Here is a 12,518-nt window from a genome sequence, read left to right on the forward strand (position 1 = left end):
GTTGAAGCATCACCATTTGCTAATTTCTTGGCCGATGCCTCTTGGACAACGAAACCAGAGCCTTTCTTCTTTACCTTGGCCTATCTCTTTTGGCACTCATCAATATAATGACCAGGCTTCTTGCAATCACTTTCCCTTCTTTTTAGACTTATTTGAGTCTTGGACAGCCTTGTTTGATGGCTGTCCAACATCACCCTTTTGCAGATTTTGTGCAATTTACCCTTGCCTTTAAACTTGGAAAGCATAGCCATATCACCTGAACACAATGCAACATTCTTCCGAGTTTGCTTCTCTTACAACAAGAGGCCTTCCAACTCCACAAAAGTAAGAGGGTATTTCTCTTCCCCTCCCTAATGACAACATCAAAGGTGTGAAAACCAAGATATGACTCTGGAAGAGAGTTCAGTGTGATGTTCACTGATTTAACATCTTGAATAATCTCATCAACATTGAGCAGCTGCTCAGGCAAATCCTACATATGAGTAAGGTGATCCGTCTTGCTATCACCCTCATCCATGTTTACATTTGCCAACTCTTTGTGAAGATAGGAGATCTTAGCCTCATTGCAGGCACCAAACATATGCTAAAGTATGTCCCATGTAGATTTTGAGGTCTTGCAAGACCAAATGTGCGAAATGATAGGTCTTTTCATCGACAATGCTATCAAAGAAAGTGCTTGAGCATCCTTTGAATCCCATTTCCTCTGATCCTCCGTAGTAGGGGGAGGAGCAGCAGCACTAGTGGTAACACCATCAACTTGTACTGGAGTGTGATGTTGAGGTGATTGAGGTGTGAGACCACTTGGTCACTACTTGTAACATAGTTCCACAAGTCCTTTGCAACAAGAAGGTTGCAAACCATAAAACTCCACAACGGGTGTTTGAAGCCATCAAGCTTGTCCTCTTAAGTGAGAACACCGAGGATGCTACTCTGATCATTGTTTCCTTGCTCTACATGTTGTTAGGATTGAGCAAGAATCTGCAGCGAAATGCTTCAATGTTGAAGTATAGTGTGTGTACTTAGAGTACCAGAAATCCTTTATTGTCAAATAACTGCCAAATTGTCACACAAATGCCAAAGTGTGCACTATTTCACCCAAATCAGCACTCAGCTACAAGAATGACAGCAATGCATTGCTGTATATTGTTGTATACGGCTGTAGTACACCTGCCTCCTAACGTGTGCCCACAAAATTACACATTTCAGCAATTTAATGCCAATTCTCACTAATTTTTTTGAAATTCTCCCAAATTTACTGCTCAATTTGACTCTAGTAGTAATTAAATGCTGTTGTATCATTGATTTCTTGCCTTGGGATGTGTGTAGGGAAAAAGCCCCAAATTTCTTCCTAAAATTTCAAAGAAGTTTAAGAAATTTCTACATTGCAGTCCAAATTTCTGCATAGATATTGCCTTGGGATGCAACAGTAATTAGCCAGCTAGAATCTGCCTTGTAATCCGTGTTGGAGCCAAAAAACTGAAAAACCACAAATTTCTTGCACCAATGTTGAAGAAATTGTGCAATGTTGGCAATTTTGGTGGAGATTCACGCATGGGAACTTGAATTGGGCAAAAGCCCCAACTTTCTTCGAAGAAAATTCAAGAAATTTGCGAAATTTGGAAAGTTGGTAAAAAATCCCCAAATTTCTTGGCATGGAGAGTGAGAAATTGAAAATTTCTTCAAAACTAGGTATGAGACGAGCAAGATGGATGAGAAATCGCTAAAATTTTTGAAATCCCCAAAATTTGGAAAATTAGGATACCTCTTTTTCCTAGATCTGTAGAAAATGGTAGGCAATGTTGAGAAAATGGTGAGCAAGGTTGAGAAAATGGTGAGCAGGGCTGAGAATATTATGAATAGGGCCGAGAGAGGCTATGTGAGCATAGTTGCATGCAAGATTGTACGCGACTTCTTGCAAAGCTGAAAACACTAGCAACACCTCTTCCAAAACAGAAACTTCTTTTCCTTGGGCCGAACATTGGCTGGCTATAGAGTGACCTTGGTGGAGTGGCATTGGCTGATGGTGGCTGGGAATTTGCGTGTGGAAGCTGCTCTGATACCAAATGTTGGAAATGGAGCGAGAGAGAGAGAGAGAGAGAGAGAGAGAGAGAGAGAGAGAGAGAGAGAGAGAGAGAGAGAGAGAGACGATGGCACCGCCTGCTCGTGCCGCCCTGCCGACGGTCGTTTGACTTGTCGGCCCTGCCCATCAGTCTTGTTGTTTCTGCGTCCGTCTGGGCCGTCTAGCCCGTCGCGCGACCTGTCGTCCGTCGTCAGGCCCGTTTGGCCCGTCACCTCCGTCGCCTGACCCGTCCCGCTGTCGTCTGTGGGCTCTGCACCTGTCCGCCCTGGTTCGCGCCCGTCCGCTTAAACTGTGGGCCCTGTTGAACGTCGCTTCGTCCCTGCCCTGATCCATCGACTGTCCAGCCCTGCCGTCGTCTCCCCGCCCTGTGGTTCGCCCTCTTGCACCTGCACTATCAGGGTTGTGCCCTGTCACTCGCGTTATTGGGACATGCCACGACTGAAGACGCTAGTCTAGTACAAGGCCTGTTTTGCCTGAGAGAGAGAGAGAGAGAGGCCTGTGTGTTTCTGCCTCCCGTGAGCTCTTCACTCGGCGGCCTCTGACTGGCATACGCAGTGGTACAATATGGCTGGTCTGGATCTAGTTTTTATAGACCTAACGGTGGCCGCTCTTGGTCCGGATTCTGACACAAGAACCAGAGGACATGATTTCGTGCACAGAAGAGATGCCCCCTGGTCCTGACTTCCAGCTTGCGGGCAAACGCTCCAAGCATACTTCTGAAGAGACAATGGATCGTCAAGATCGTTCCTATGCTTAGGTTGCTTCTGATTCTGTGGACTCTCAGGATGTTGACTGGGAGCATTTGTTGGAGTTTGCCAACACTCTGCTTGGTGATTATGTTCAATATAATCAAGAAGTCTTTCTGACTCTGCACAACTGAAGATGTTCTGGAAGCCATTGTGGACCCGAAAAATGTCTTGCACTCCTTTTCAGTGTTCTATGAATGCGCTTTGATACTCTTCTTCACTGGCAGGATCCCACAACTTTCCCGTATTCGCCAGTGGCTACACAGTCTACTTCAAGGGGAATGTGTTGAAGAGGTTTTTGTTGGGCCCCGAGGCTTTTTTGAGGTGCTGCTAAAATCTGAGGCGCACCGTGCTGCTCTCCTGTCCAAACTGCCTTTGTTCTTTGATTGCCGTTTGGTCCATGTTGTGCCATGGTGCCCAATGGCAGATTTTCAAAATTGCAACGTGAATGCTGTGTGTGGGTTGAAGTGGAAAACTGTTTGGTTGTCTATTGGCCACTGTTAAAGGACGCCATGGCCGCTGTGGGCACTATTCTGGTCCCCCCAAGCCTAAGGGCCGTGAATCGCAACCGTTTGTGTATGTTATGGGACACTGCTAGGAAAAGGCCTGCTTGGTTACATCTTAATTGCTCTGGCATGCATCCTTTACACTTCCGTTTGAAATGGGGCAACTTTGCAGGACATTGCTTTTCCTGTGGAAAATTGGAGCATTTTATGGCTGAATGCCCAGAGAAGCACTACACTTCACAGGCTGAGCATGTTGCGCTGCCCATGGAAGATATGGTGTGTGATGCTCCGTCACAGGATGCCACCCAGCCACCTCAAGGTTTGGATAAAGGTAAACAACAGGTTTCGGGTTTGGATTCCCGTGGCAATGACTGGGTCGATGTACGCGCAAAAAAAGGCAATAGGCTTGTTACTGGCATGGTGGATACTGTGCCTACTGCCCCACAAGATTCCATGCGTACTTATATACGCAGGAAAGAAATGTTGGCTTCAGAGTACTCTGCTCCTGCTATGGTTTCCTCTGCTCCTCATCAACAGCCCACCAGTAGAATGTATTCGCATGGTCCAAAGGGTCCACCTGCTAAGTTGGCCTTTGATACTAGAGGTAACGTCATCACCCCATGGGATTGTCGTTATCCCCGTTCCATCCCCAAGACAGCGGATATGCCGTCTACCTCCAAATCTGGCTATCAGAACTCTTTTGCCGTGTTGGCTGATTTTTTGGATGACGGAGTCCTGGACATTCTTGCAGAAAAGGTCAAATCGAGGCAAGCTGTGTCTCATACCTGATTTTCTTTTGAATACACTTGAAAATAGCCATGTGGAATGTGTGAGGAATTTGTTCTCGCCACAAGCAACATGCCATGTGGACTGTATTGCATGAGAATCAGTGGGATGTCTTGTGTGCTGTTGAGCACAAGAGTCACGGTGAAGCAGGAAAAGTTGTGGATTGCCATGGCTTTCTTTTGTTCTATGCAGGGACACATGCCATGCATTATTCTGGTGTGCTCATGATTGTACATGAAAAATATCAGCTTGTTCTTATTAAAAATGATGTACATGGCCGCTTTATAGTGATTGAAATTTTATTTGAAGGAGAAATCTTATGGTTACTTGGCCTCTATGCTCCGAATGATCCTCTATCTCGCCACGAGCTTTGGCATACTTTGCAGACTTCCTTGTCACTTGGCAGACGGGGTTTTTTGATGGGGGATTTCAATATATGTGTTGATTCTTCGCAATCCACATCAAAGCATTCGGTAATGGACGCACCGGAAAGTCGTAGGTCGCATGAGTTGGCCCTTGCCATTCTTAAGCAAGATCTCTGGTCTTGGCTACACCCTTCTTCTACAGGGTTTACTTTCCATTCTGCCCAGTATGCAACAACATGGTCGCGGTTGGACCGCATATACGTCATGCAGAATGATGATTTCCTTCTTGAGATGCTCGAAATGAAAGTGTTGCAGCAATATGCCTTGTCGGACCATTTCCCTCTACAGCTTGAGCTGCTTACACAACCCATTGCACCTTTTAAGAAATTTCTAGAGAGACTCCCTTTGCGTTTCAACTCGTCTTATTTGAAGCATGTAATCTTTCAGGGCTATATGCAGCAATTGATTGATAGATTCTTATTGGACTTCTCCTCTCAGGGCACTGCTTCGTTTGAATGATTGCTTTCTAATGTGCAGCGGGTTGCTCGGAAGTATGGGATCCATCATGCCTCTCTTTGTCGGCGGTGTCGACAAACAGCGGAGGACCTGTTGGCTTTGGTTCGTTCTCTGCTGGTGGACACTCCAGATGATGAATTTCTGCTGTCCCTGGCAATGTGTGTGGCTGATCTTATTAAAGAGTTTCACTTGAAATCTTATCAGCAGGCCAAATTGCAACATCTGTCGGAGACTTTGCAAGATAGTGCTTGTCAGACTCATAAGTTCTTTTGAGCTCTCCATGCTTCTCCTGCTCGAGAGAATATGACTAGACTCCAGGATGCAGAAGGTCAAATGGTCCATGATCCGCAAACTATTGTGAATATGTGTAGGAATTATTTCCTCGATCTTCTTGGTTCCACTTCTCCACCTTCAGGCCAAATTACTCATGCCCGTTCAGTTTTTTATGATATGGTCCGCAATTAGGTTCCGTAGGACATGCAAGCTTCTATGGAGTCAGATATTTGTGAGGCGAAGGTTATCGATGTTTTGTTACACTTGCCCAAGGATAAAAGTCCTGGTTGGGATGGTCTCACCAATGAGTTCTTTGAGGTTTTTGCTACCCAACTGGCGAAACCATTGACGGCTTTGTTTCAGCAGGTATGGGATACGGGGATCATGTCTGCCTCATGGAAAGAAGGACTTATTAAACTGCTTCCAAAAGTTCCTTTGCCGTCTATGTTGACACATTGGCGCCCAATCTCTTTGATGGGTTCTATGTATAAAATCTTTTCCAAAGTTATGGCAAATCAGCTACATAAGCATCTTCTTGCCATTGTGCATCCTCTCCAATATAGTTTCATTAAGGGCCGAAACATTCTGCACAATGTATTAAATGCGCAACTGGCGATTGATTATGCAAGGCATTCTAATCAGGTGGTCGTACTGATTCAATTGGACCTTGAAAAGGCTTTTGATTATTTGGACTGGTCTTTCATTGTAGGACTTATGTCTGCTATGGGCTTTGGTGCTCGGATGTCTCATCTGATTTACACCATCAGTGCTGCGGCGTCTTCGCGAGTCATGCTGAATGGAGGCGTTACCGAGCCATTTGTCCTTGCTCGCTCTGTCAGACAGGGGTGCCCTTTGAGTCCTCTCTTCTTTGCCCTTGCGACTCATCCAGTTCTTTCGATGTTATCTCATATGGCAGCTTCTACTCAGTTGGCTGGATTGTCGCTTCCTTTTGGACAGCAATTCATTAGTCAATCCTTGGCTGATGACATCTTTATGATTCTCCGTGTGGACAAGGATAACCTTCGTAAAGCACTAGATGTTTGGGCTCTCTTTGGTCAGGCTTCCGGTTTTTGCATCAATACTTTGAAATCAGCCATTCTCAGCTACACGGAGTTGGACTTGCAGTCATTGGACTGGCAGGGTTTGGCTGTTCCCCGTGGCTCCATTGTCAGGCATCTTGGGTACCCTTTGGGTGTTGATGTTCCCCCAAAGCAGCTACTACAGTGGATTTCACACAAGCTGGCGGCTAAGTTTATGTATTGGAAGTCTGAGGCTTGGCCCTTCCATGTTCACCTCAAAGTAGCCCAGACAATTATGTTGCCAATGCTCACATATTTCTTGCCATTGCTGCCCTGGACTACTACTACACTGAATGCTCTTACTCAGTCTATTCATTTCATGTTGTGGAAGAAGGATTCCTTGCATGCAGGCATTTCTTGGATTTCTTGGTCGCATGCGTGCACCCCCAAACGCATGGGTGGAGGGGCTATTTTAGATGCCCGAACTCATATGCTGGCCCTCCGTTGGTCTCTTTTCCGCGCCATGTGCTCGGATCATCACCCATGGGTCGTTATAGCCCGTTATTTTCTTGAGGATCACGGGCTTTTGCATGGAAATACCCAAATTTGGAGTTCTTGGTGGCATGTTCTTAATGCGGATTCTCGATTCTCCAATCCTTGTTCATCTCTGCTTGCCCATTTGGTATATTCCTGGAGACTAGTCCTTCGGAAGGCTCAGTGGTATCCAACGGAGGATCGCTTGGCTACTAATTCTTTTCAATTGGAATTGTTGGCAGTCTCGCGGTTACTTTCGTGGGAAGGTAAACATGAGCTTCGACCAAAATTCAACCGCATGGCACGTTTGGGCTTAACTTCAGTCGTGGATGCCACCCTTGCCAGTCGCAATGTGTTGATATCCTTTTGTACAGCCAGGAGGCTTTTCAAGATCCCTCGTGGTTACAGGCATTTATGGGAACAGCTTTTGATGGTGCTTCAGAGCAGACAACCCTTTCCTGCCCTTGCTTGGGATTGTCCCTGGCAGGACTGGGACTTTGCAGGCATGCTGCATTTAGATAAGGCTTCAGCTAACCAGGTGTATCATCTTCTGATTAAATATCATCAATGGCTGGTTACTAAAGCTAATACTCTATGGGGATTGCATAAATCCCGGTCATGGTGGAGGGCAACTGTGATGGAGGGCTGGTTGAACAAGACACCCTTCAAATATAAGGTCTTTCTTTGGAGGAGGATGATTGGTGGTCTTCCGCTTGCTTCAACTCTTTCCAAGCGTCGAATCTCCAACGGCAACTGTTTCTTTTGCACCACTAGTGTGGAATCTGTCCATCACTGATTTATTTCTTGCCCCATCGCTAAGAAAATCTAGTCATTCTTGTCAGCCGTTTGGCGAGCGGTGGTTGGTTTCTCGCTACGCCCGTTTGATTGGGTTTTTGTGCAGCCCAAATACCCCACACCGACACAGCCACATATGAAGATCGTGTTTCACTTTCTTCGATATTGGGGCTGTTGGCATAACTGGACCATTTGGAATGCTTTTCTTTTTGATTCCGCCTATAATGTTCAGTGGGATATTGCTAGGCTTAAGGGTCTCTTGTATTGGCAGATGGATCTTCTCCGGCACTCTGATATGCTCTCTGGGGAGGACTTACGTCCCTAGCATATGGCAATTTCCTCTACGTCTTTGCCATGACTTTGTAACACTTAGGTCGCCTGGTTATTGTAGAGAGACAGTGTGTTCTTTACACAGATGGGGTAGAGCCATCGTGTATCCTGTAATCATGTAAACTTGTACTTTTTTGTAATTAATAAAATTACCTTTTACGAAAAAAAAAAGAGAGAGAGAGCACAAGACAATGAACAAGAGTGGGCAGTAGTTCTACACTCAAAAAGCAGTCTTGTTCTTTCCACCCCACTACACAAATGTGCAAGGCTTGATTTTTCCTCCTCTGCTACAACATTTATGAACTCCTCTTTGTTGGGTGTTCTCCATGTTTATCTTTAGCTCATTAAATAATATTTGCACCTTTTGGGAATGTTTTTCATGATCTTCCTTTTCTCTTTTTTAAAGAGGTGAAACTGGTTTTTATAGGTGTTTACTTTGTGTTTAAGCTCCTCAATCACCGTGTTTCTTTTCCAAAGACATGACTCAATGTCTTCCTTCGATTGCACGTCAAATCCAGGTTGCCTTGAAGGACACTAAGAGGTGAAATGTGATTTTATCTCCTCGTATATTTCATTATTCCATTCTTCTAGTTTATGAGCATTTCCTCCCTTAATTGCTTCATTGCTTCACTCATTAGACATAGTTGTCATAATTTCTTTCACATTTTCCAAGTCATGGTCTTGGATTTTGCACATGTCCTAGATTGCTTTCACACTTTTATGTATGTAGACGTCTTTGACTTTGTGAAGGTAGTTCCCTTTTTTTGGGGGGAAGGGGGGAGAGATAGAAAGAAAGAAAGTTATATTAATATCTACAAATGGCTAAATCGGCCAATGAGACCAAATGTCACATCTGAAAAGTCAATGAGACCAAATGGCTAAATCGGCCAATGAGACCAAATGTCACATCTGAAAAATCAAAGAATTTTCCAAGTCCCAAAGTAGCTATCATCTTATCTATGACTAACTAAATGGAAAATAAACAGTAAAGAATACATGGATACTAAGTACAAAATGATGTCTAAGCCAGATACAATGTGGAATTGCTCAAGAGGCACTCTCATCCCAAGATATCTCTCATTGGTCTATCTAGCATAGAGAGGCCACAGTGGTGAGGTATGGTCCTTCGATGACGATGTAGGATCCTTTATAACTACAGATGATGCCTCTTTGCAAGGGTGTGTGTGATGGGCTTTTCATCTCTTTGTGGCTATGTCTAGGGTGGTCCCTCATGGTAGGGCTGCTAGTTGGTGCCCATGAGGACTCTATAGTGGAGGGAGTAGTCGGTACTTTGTGGAACTCCATGAGTGTACACTAGTGTGTGGCTCTGTGTCTCTGCTCCTGGGTCCGTTAAGAGGTGCTCTTTGTGGCGGCTTAGCTCTAGTAAGAAGAGCCGGAGATATCTTTGATCTAGGAAATCCATCACCCTAGATGGTGGCCCAAATCACTCTCTGAACAAGCAATGGAAGCGCATTTGCATAAGTAGTGCTCTTCTATCTCTAGCTCGAGCTAACAGAGTTGGCAAATCCTATCCTCCAGGGGGAAGGAGTTTGCACTGTATCTACTTGTCTCCATCCGGAACTGGGGTAAGGATGTATGGAGCCGTCCAATGGTGCATCGTACACCATGAGATAGGTGTGCATCAATGTATCTCTTGCGGACAACAAAGCCATTAGGGGATATGTGGAGAAGTTGCTTTTGGTAGAAAGCCATCTTCATCCCCAGATCCTAAGTAGGTGTCACCCATGTCCTGGTTGTGTGTATTTGAATAATGTCCATCTCGATGATATAGTTCAGCTTCTCTCGAGACTAAGTTCCAAGTGAGGGCAATCAGAGCTGTATTGTAGTGGTGGGAGGTGATCCATGTGTAATCCATGTAGCCGTAACCATGCCTTTGTCCGAGCATACCAGCAGTTAGTGTTCCCTTGTAATGCTAGCTGCCTAGACAACTCTAGTCGGAGCTGGGAGTATCTCTGTCTCGGCAAGGTCCAGAGCTTATGTAGGAAAGTTACTATTTGGAAGAGGGCCTTTGCCACAATGGGTGGTGCTCCCTTTTCTGTCATGATAATCTCATGTGGTTCAGAGGGCTTACTCCAAATCATTCCTGAAATCATCAATACTAGGGGTCTCTCCATCTGCTCCCACCCCTCATCTCTCTCTCTCCCCCCCTTGCCTGGCTTGGGTAGTGGCTGATCCTGTGTCGCTCTCGTTGTGTGGTAGAGGCTTGATCCCTATATGGGGGCCCCATACAGAAGTGTTGGTGTGACCAAAGTGTCGAAGAGCTAGAGCTTCTTCTGAGGCTCATTGTTCGCTCCACCCTTGTTGTGCCCTCTCCATGATCCCCTTCTTTTGTTCTTGCAGAATGGTGCTTGATAGCCTTTTAGAGAGTTTTTGTTCCTATAGAACAATGTTTTGATAGCCTTTTGGCTTCATGAGTGTTTGTTGCTGTTGGGCTTGGCTGGCCTGAAAGCCTGATGTAAATATTACTATACATTGATTTAAACATCTTCATGAAAAAAAATGAACCATGTATTAAGATGAATGACAAAGAGAATCAAGTGCATTATTTATTCAAAATCAGGGAGCCTTTGTAAATGCAAATTACATAGTGGATTTGGCTGGTGGTTTTGAAGAGTGGATTCCACCCAAGTCATGAGTGGGTGAATCTCTTGTTATTGTGCTGATTGAGGTTGGTGCTAATGTGTTTTCCTTTGTTCAGGTGTGCATAGAGAGATTTTGTCTTTATTGATGGGCACAAAAATAGAATAATATGATCATAAACTAGTATGTCTCTTGTATAGCGCCAATACATGTCATGGGTTTGATATTTCAATGTATGCGTCACACACCTGGGCTACAGCTCTGGGAGCAGCTCTAAGGCTTCCAGCTCCAAGCACTACCATATATGCTCTTCCATTTGGCTCCTAATGGCCTCCACTGCTTTCTCCTTTGTCAATCACTAGTGGATCTAGCATGGAGGAAAAAGACATAGGTAGCTTGTCAACAGGACCACATGAAGTGCCTTTCTATCCCTTGATTTGCAGGTTAGAAAGATTTGGACCTCCTGCACAAGGAATAATTCTATGCACATTGCAACTCTCAAGTACGAACAAGGTCTGGCCATACAAGAACTTCTGTGATAGGAGTTTGGCATGATTAGAGCAGCCACTGGTAGTCGAGGATAAACTGGAACTGTATGCTCACCTAGATGGGCCATTAGGACACTTGCTATCTGGGTGAAGTTGGTGGTGCATGCACCTCATGGCCTTCCAAAGGGGGTTCAGTATAGTGGTAACTAGGGGCACTAAATTTTTTATTTTTCCAGGTCTCGAACTTTAGTTCTATGAGGATACACTTAAAGCCCATACAATGGCAGCCTCTCATCTGATACCGATGTTGCAACTAGTCATTGCACCCAAGTCAACAAACCTTGCATGCTGTTCTCCAAGGAGCAACTTTAGTCATTATGGGATAGGGAGGAGGGGTATGAGCAGATTGTGGACTTTAGACAAGATAGATGCTACACCTCGTGCTTGACTTTGTGGTAGGCTTTGTCCATGCACCACATTAGTACCTCATGCATTGTCAAGTCTACACTGATGGGGTAGGGCATCTTCATGGTTAAGATTAGTTCAGTGGAGGCTCCACAAGAGCTAGTTGATAGATATCCAATGGTCTCTGGGAAGGTAGTTATCTAATTGCTACTTTGGTATATTGGCTTTGTTTTCTTGAACTTCTAGCACTATCATTCGTTTCCTCAGCACCTGATCAGTCTTCTTTCTGAGGCTTATTATGGAGTAGCATTACTTGATGGAGGACTGTGGTCACCTCTCTTTGGATGATGGGAGAAGGGGTGTCAAAGTTCTAGGTTGCAATCATAGATACTTGGAGGATGCTTGCAAAATACATGATAGTTTACTTAAGGGTCATTGTCACTAGGAAGTCCAACTATTGTCTATGTTGCCACCAGTTTTGCCGTTAGGCATTGTAGTGCACTCAGTTGTCTGAAGCCTGGTCAGCACGAGCTCACTTGGCAGTAAAGGATCATTCACTAGATTCCATGTCCATGGGGCAAGGGTACAGCGGGTAGGCTAGACTCAGGAACCCCAACCAACTGCCACAGCTCAAGTGTTGCTAGAGCAAGGGTATGGTGGCAAGTGAAACTTAGCAGTCACAGTTCTTGATCGGCTCTAGGACTGTGGTGCCACAACATGCCTTTTTTTTTTTTGGTTTTTCTGGGGGGGGGCAGTTAAACCATATGTACCCAGAATGGCATCAGCGTCTCAAGGGGAAGAGTGTGGGGGACTGAAAGGGCAAGATAAGAGAAAAGAAATGGTGAAAATTAAAATGTTTTGTTTGGGTGTTGCTTGATGGACCCAAAGATCATACAATGCTTTGATGGGTATTTCTTGATGGACCCAATATCTCACAATGGAATAATTCATTCGATTTCAGCTTTGATGTGGAGATTGTGTGGTAGAAGGCATGATCTCTTATCTTTGCGATAGCCTTACTCTGTGGACAAGGGGGTTGAATGCTAGCTTACTGTCTAGCATGCATATAGCAGC

General features: G+C 44.9%; 1 protein-coding gene across 8 annotated transcripts in view; it reads left to right on the forward strand.

The window, feature by feature from the left end:
* The window catches only part of LOC148022246 (dynein regulatory complex protein 10-like), a 165,266-nt gene that overhangs the window by 127,852 nt on the left and 24,896 nt on the right, over positions 1 to 12,518 (forward strand). The window lies entirely within an intron of this gene.

This window comes from Lygodium microphyllum, chromosome 17 (genome assembly GCF_053477565.2).
Source record: "Lygodium microphyllum isolate KBCC chromosome 17, Lygodium_microphyllum_v1.1.10, whole genome shotgun sequence".
NCBI classification, from domain to species: Eukaryota; Viridiplantae; Streptophyta; class Polypodiopsida; order Schizaeales; family Lygodiaceae; genus Lygodium; species Lygodium microphyllum.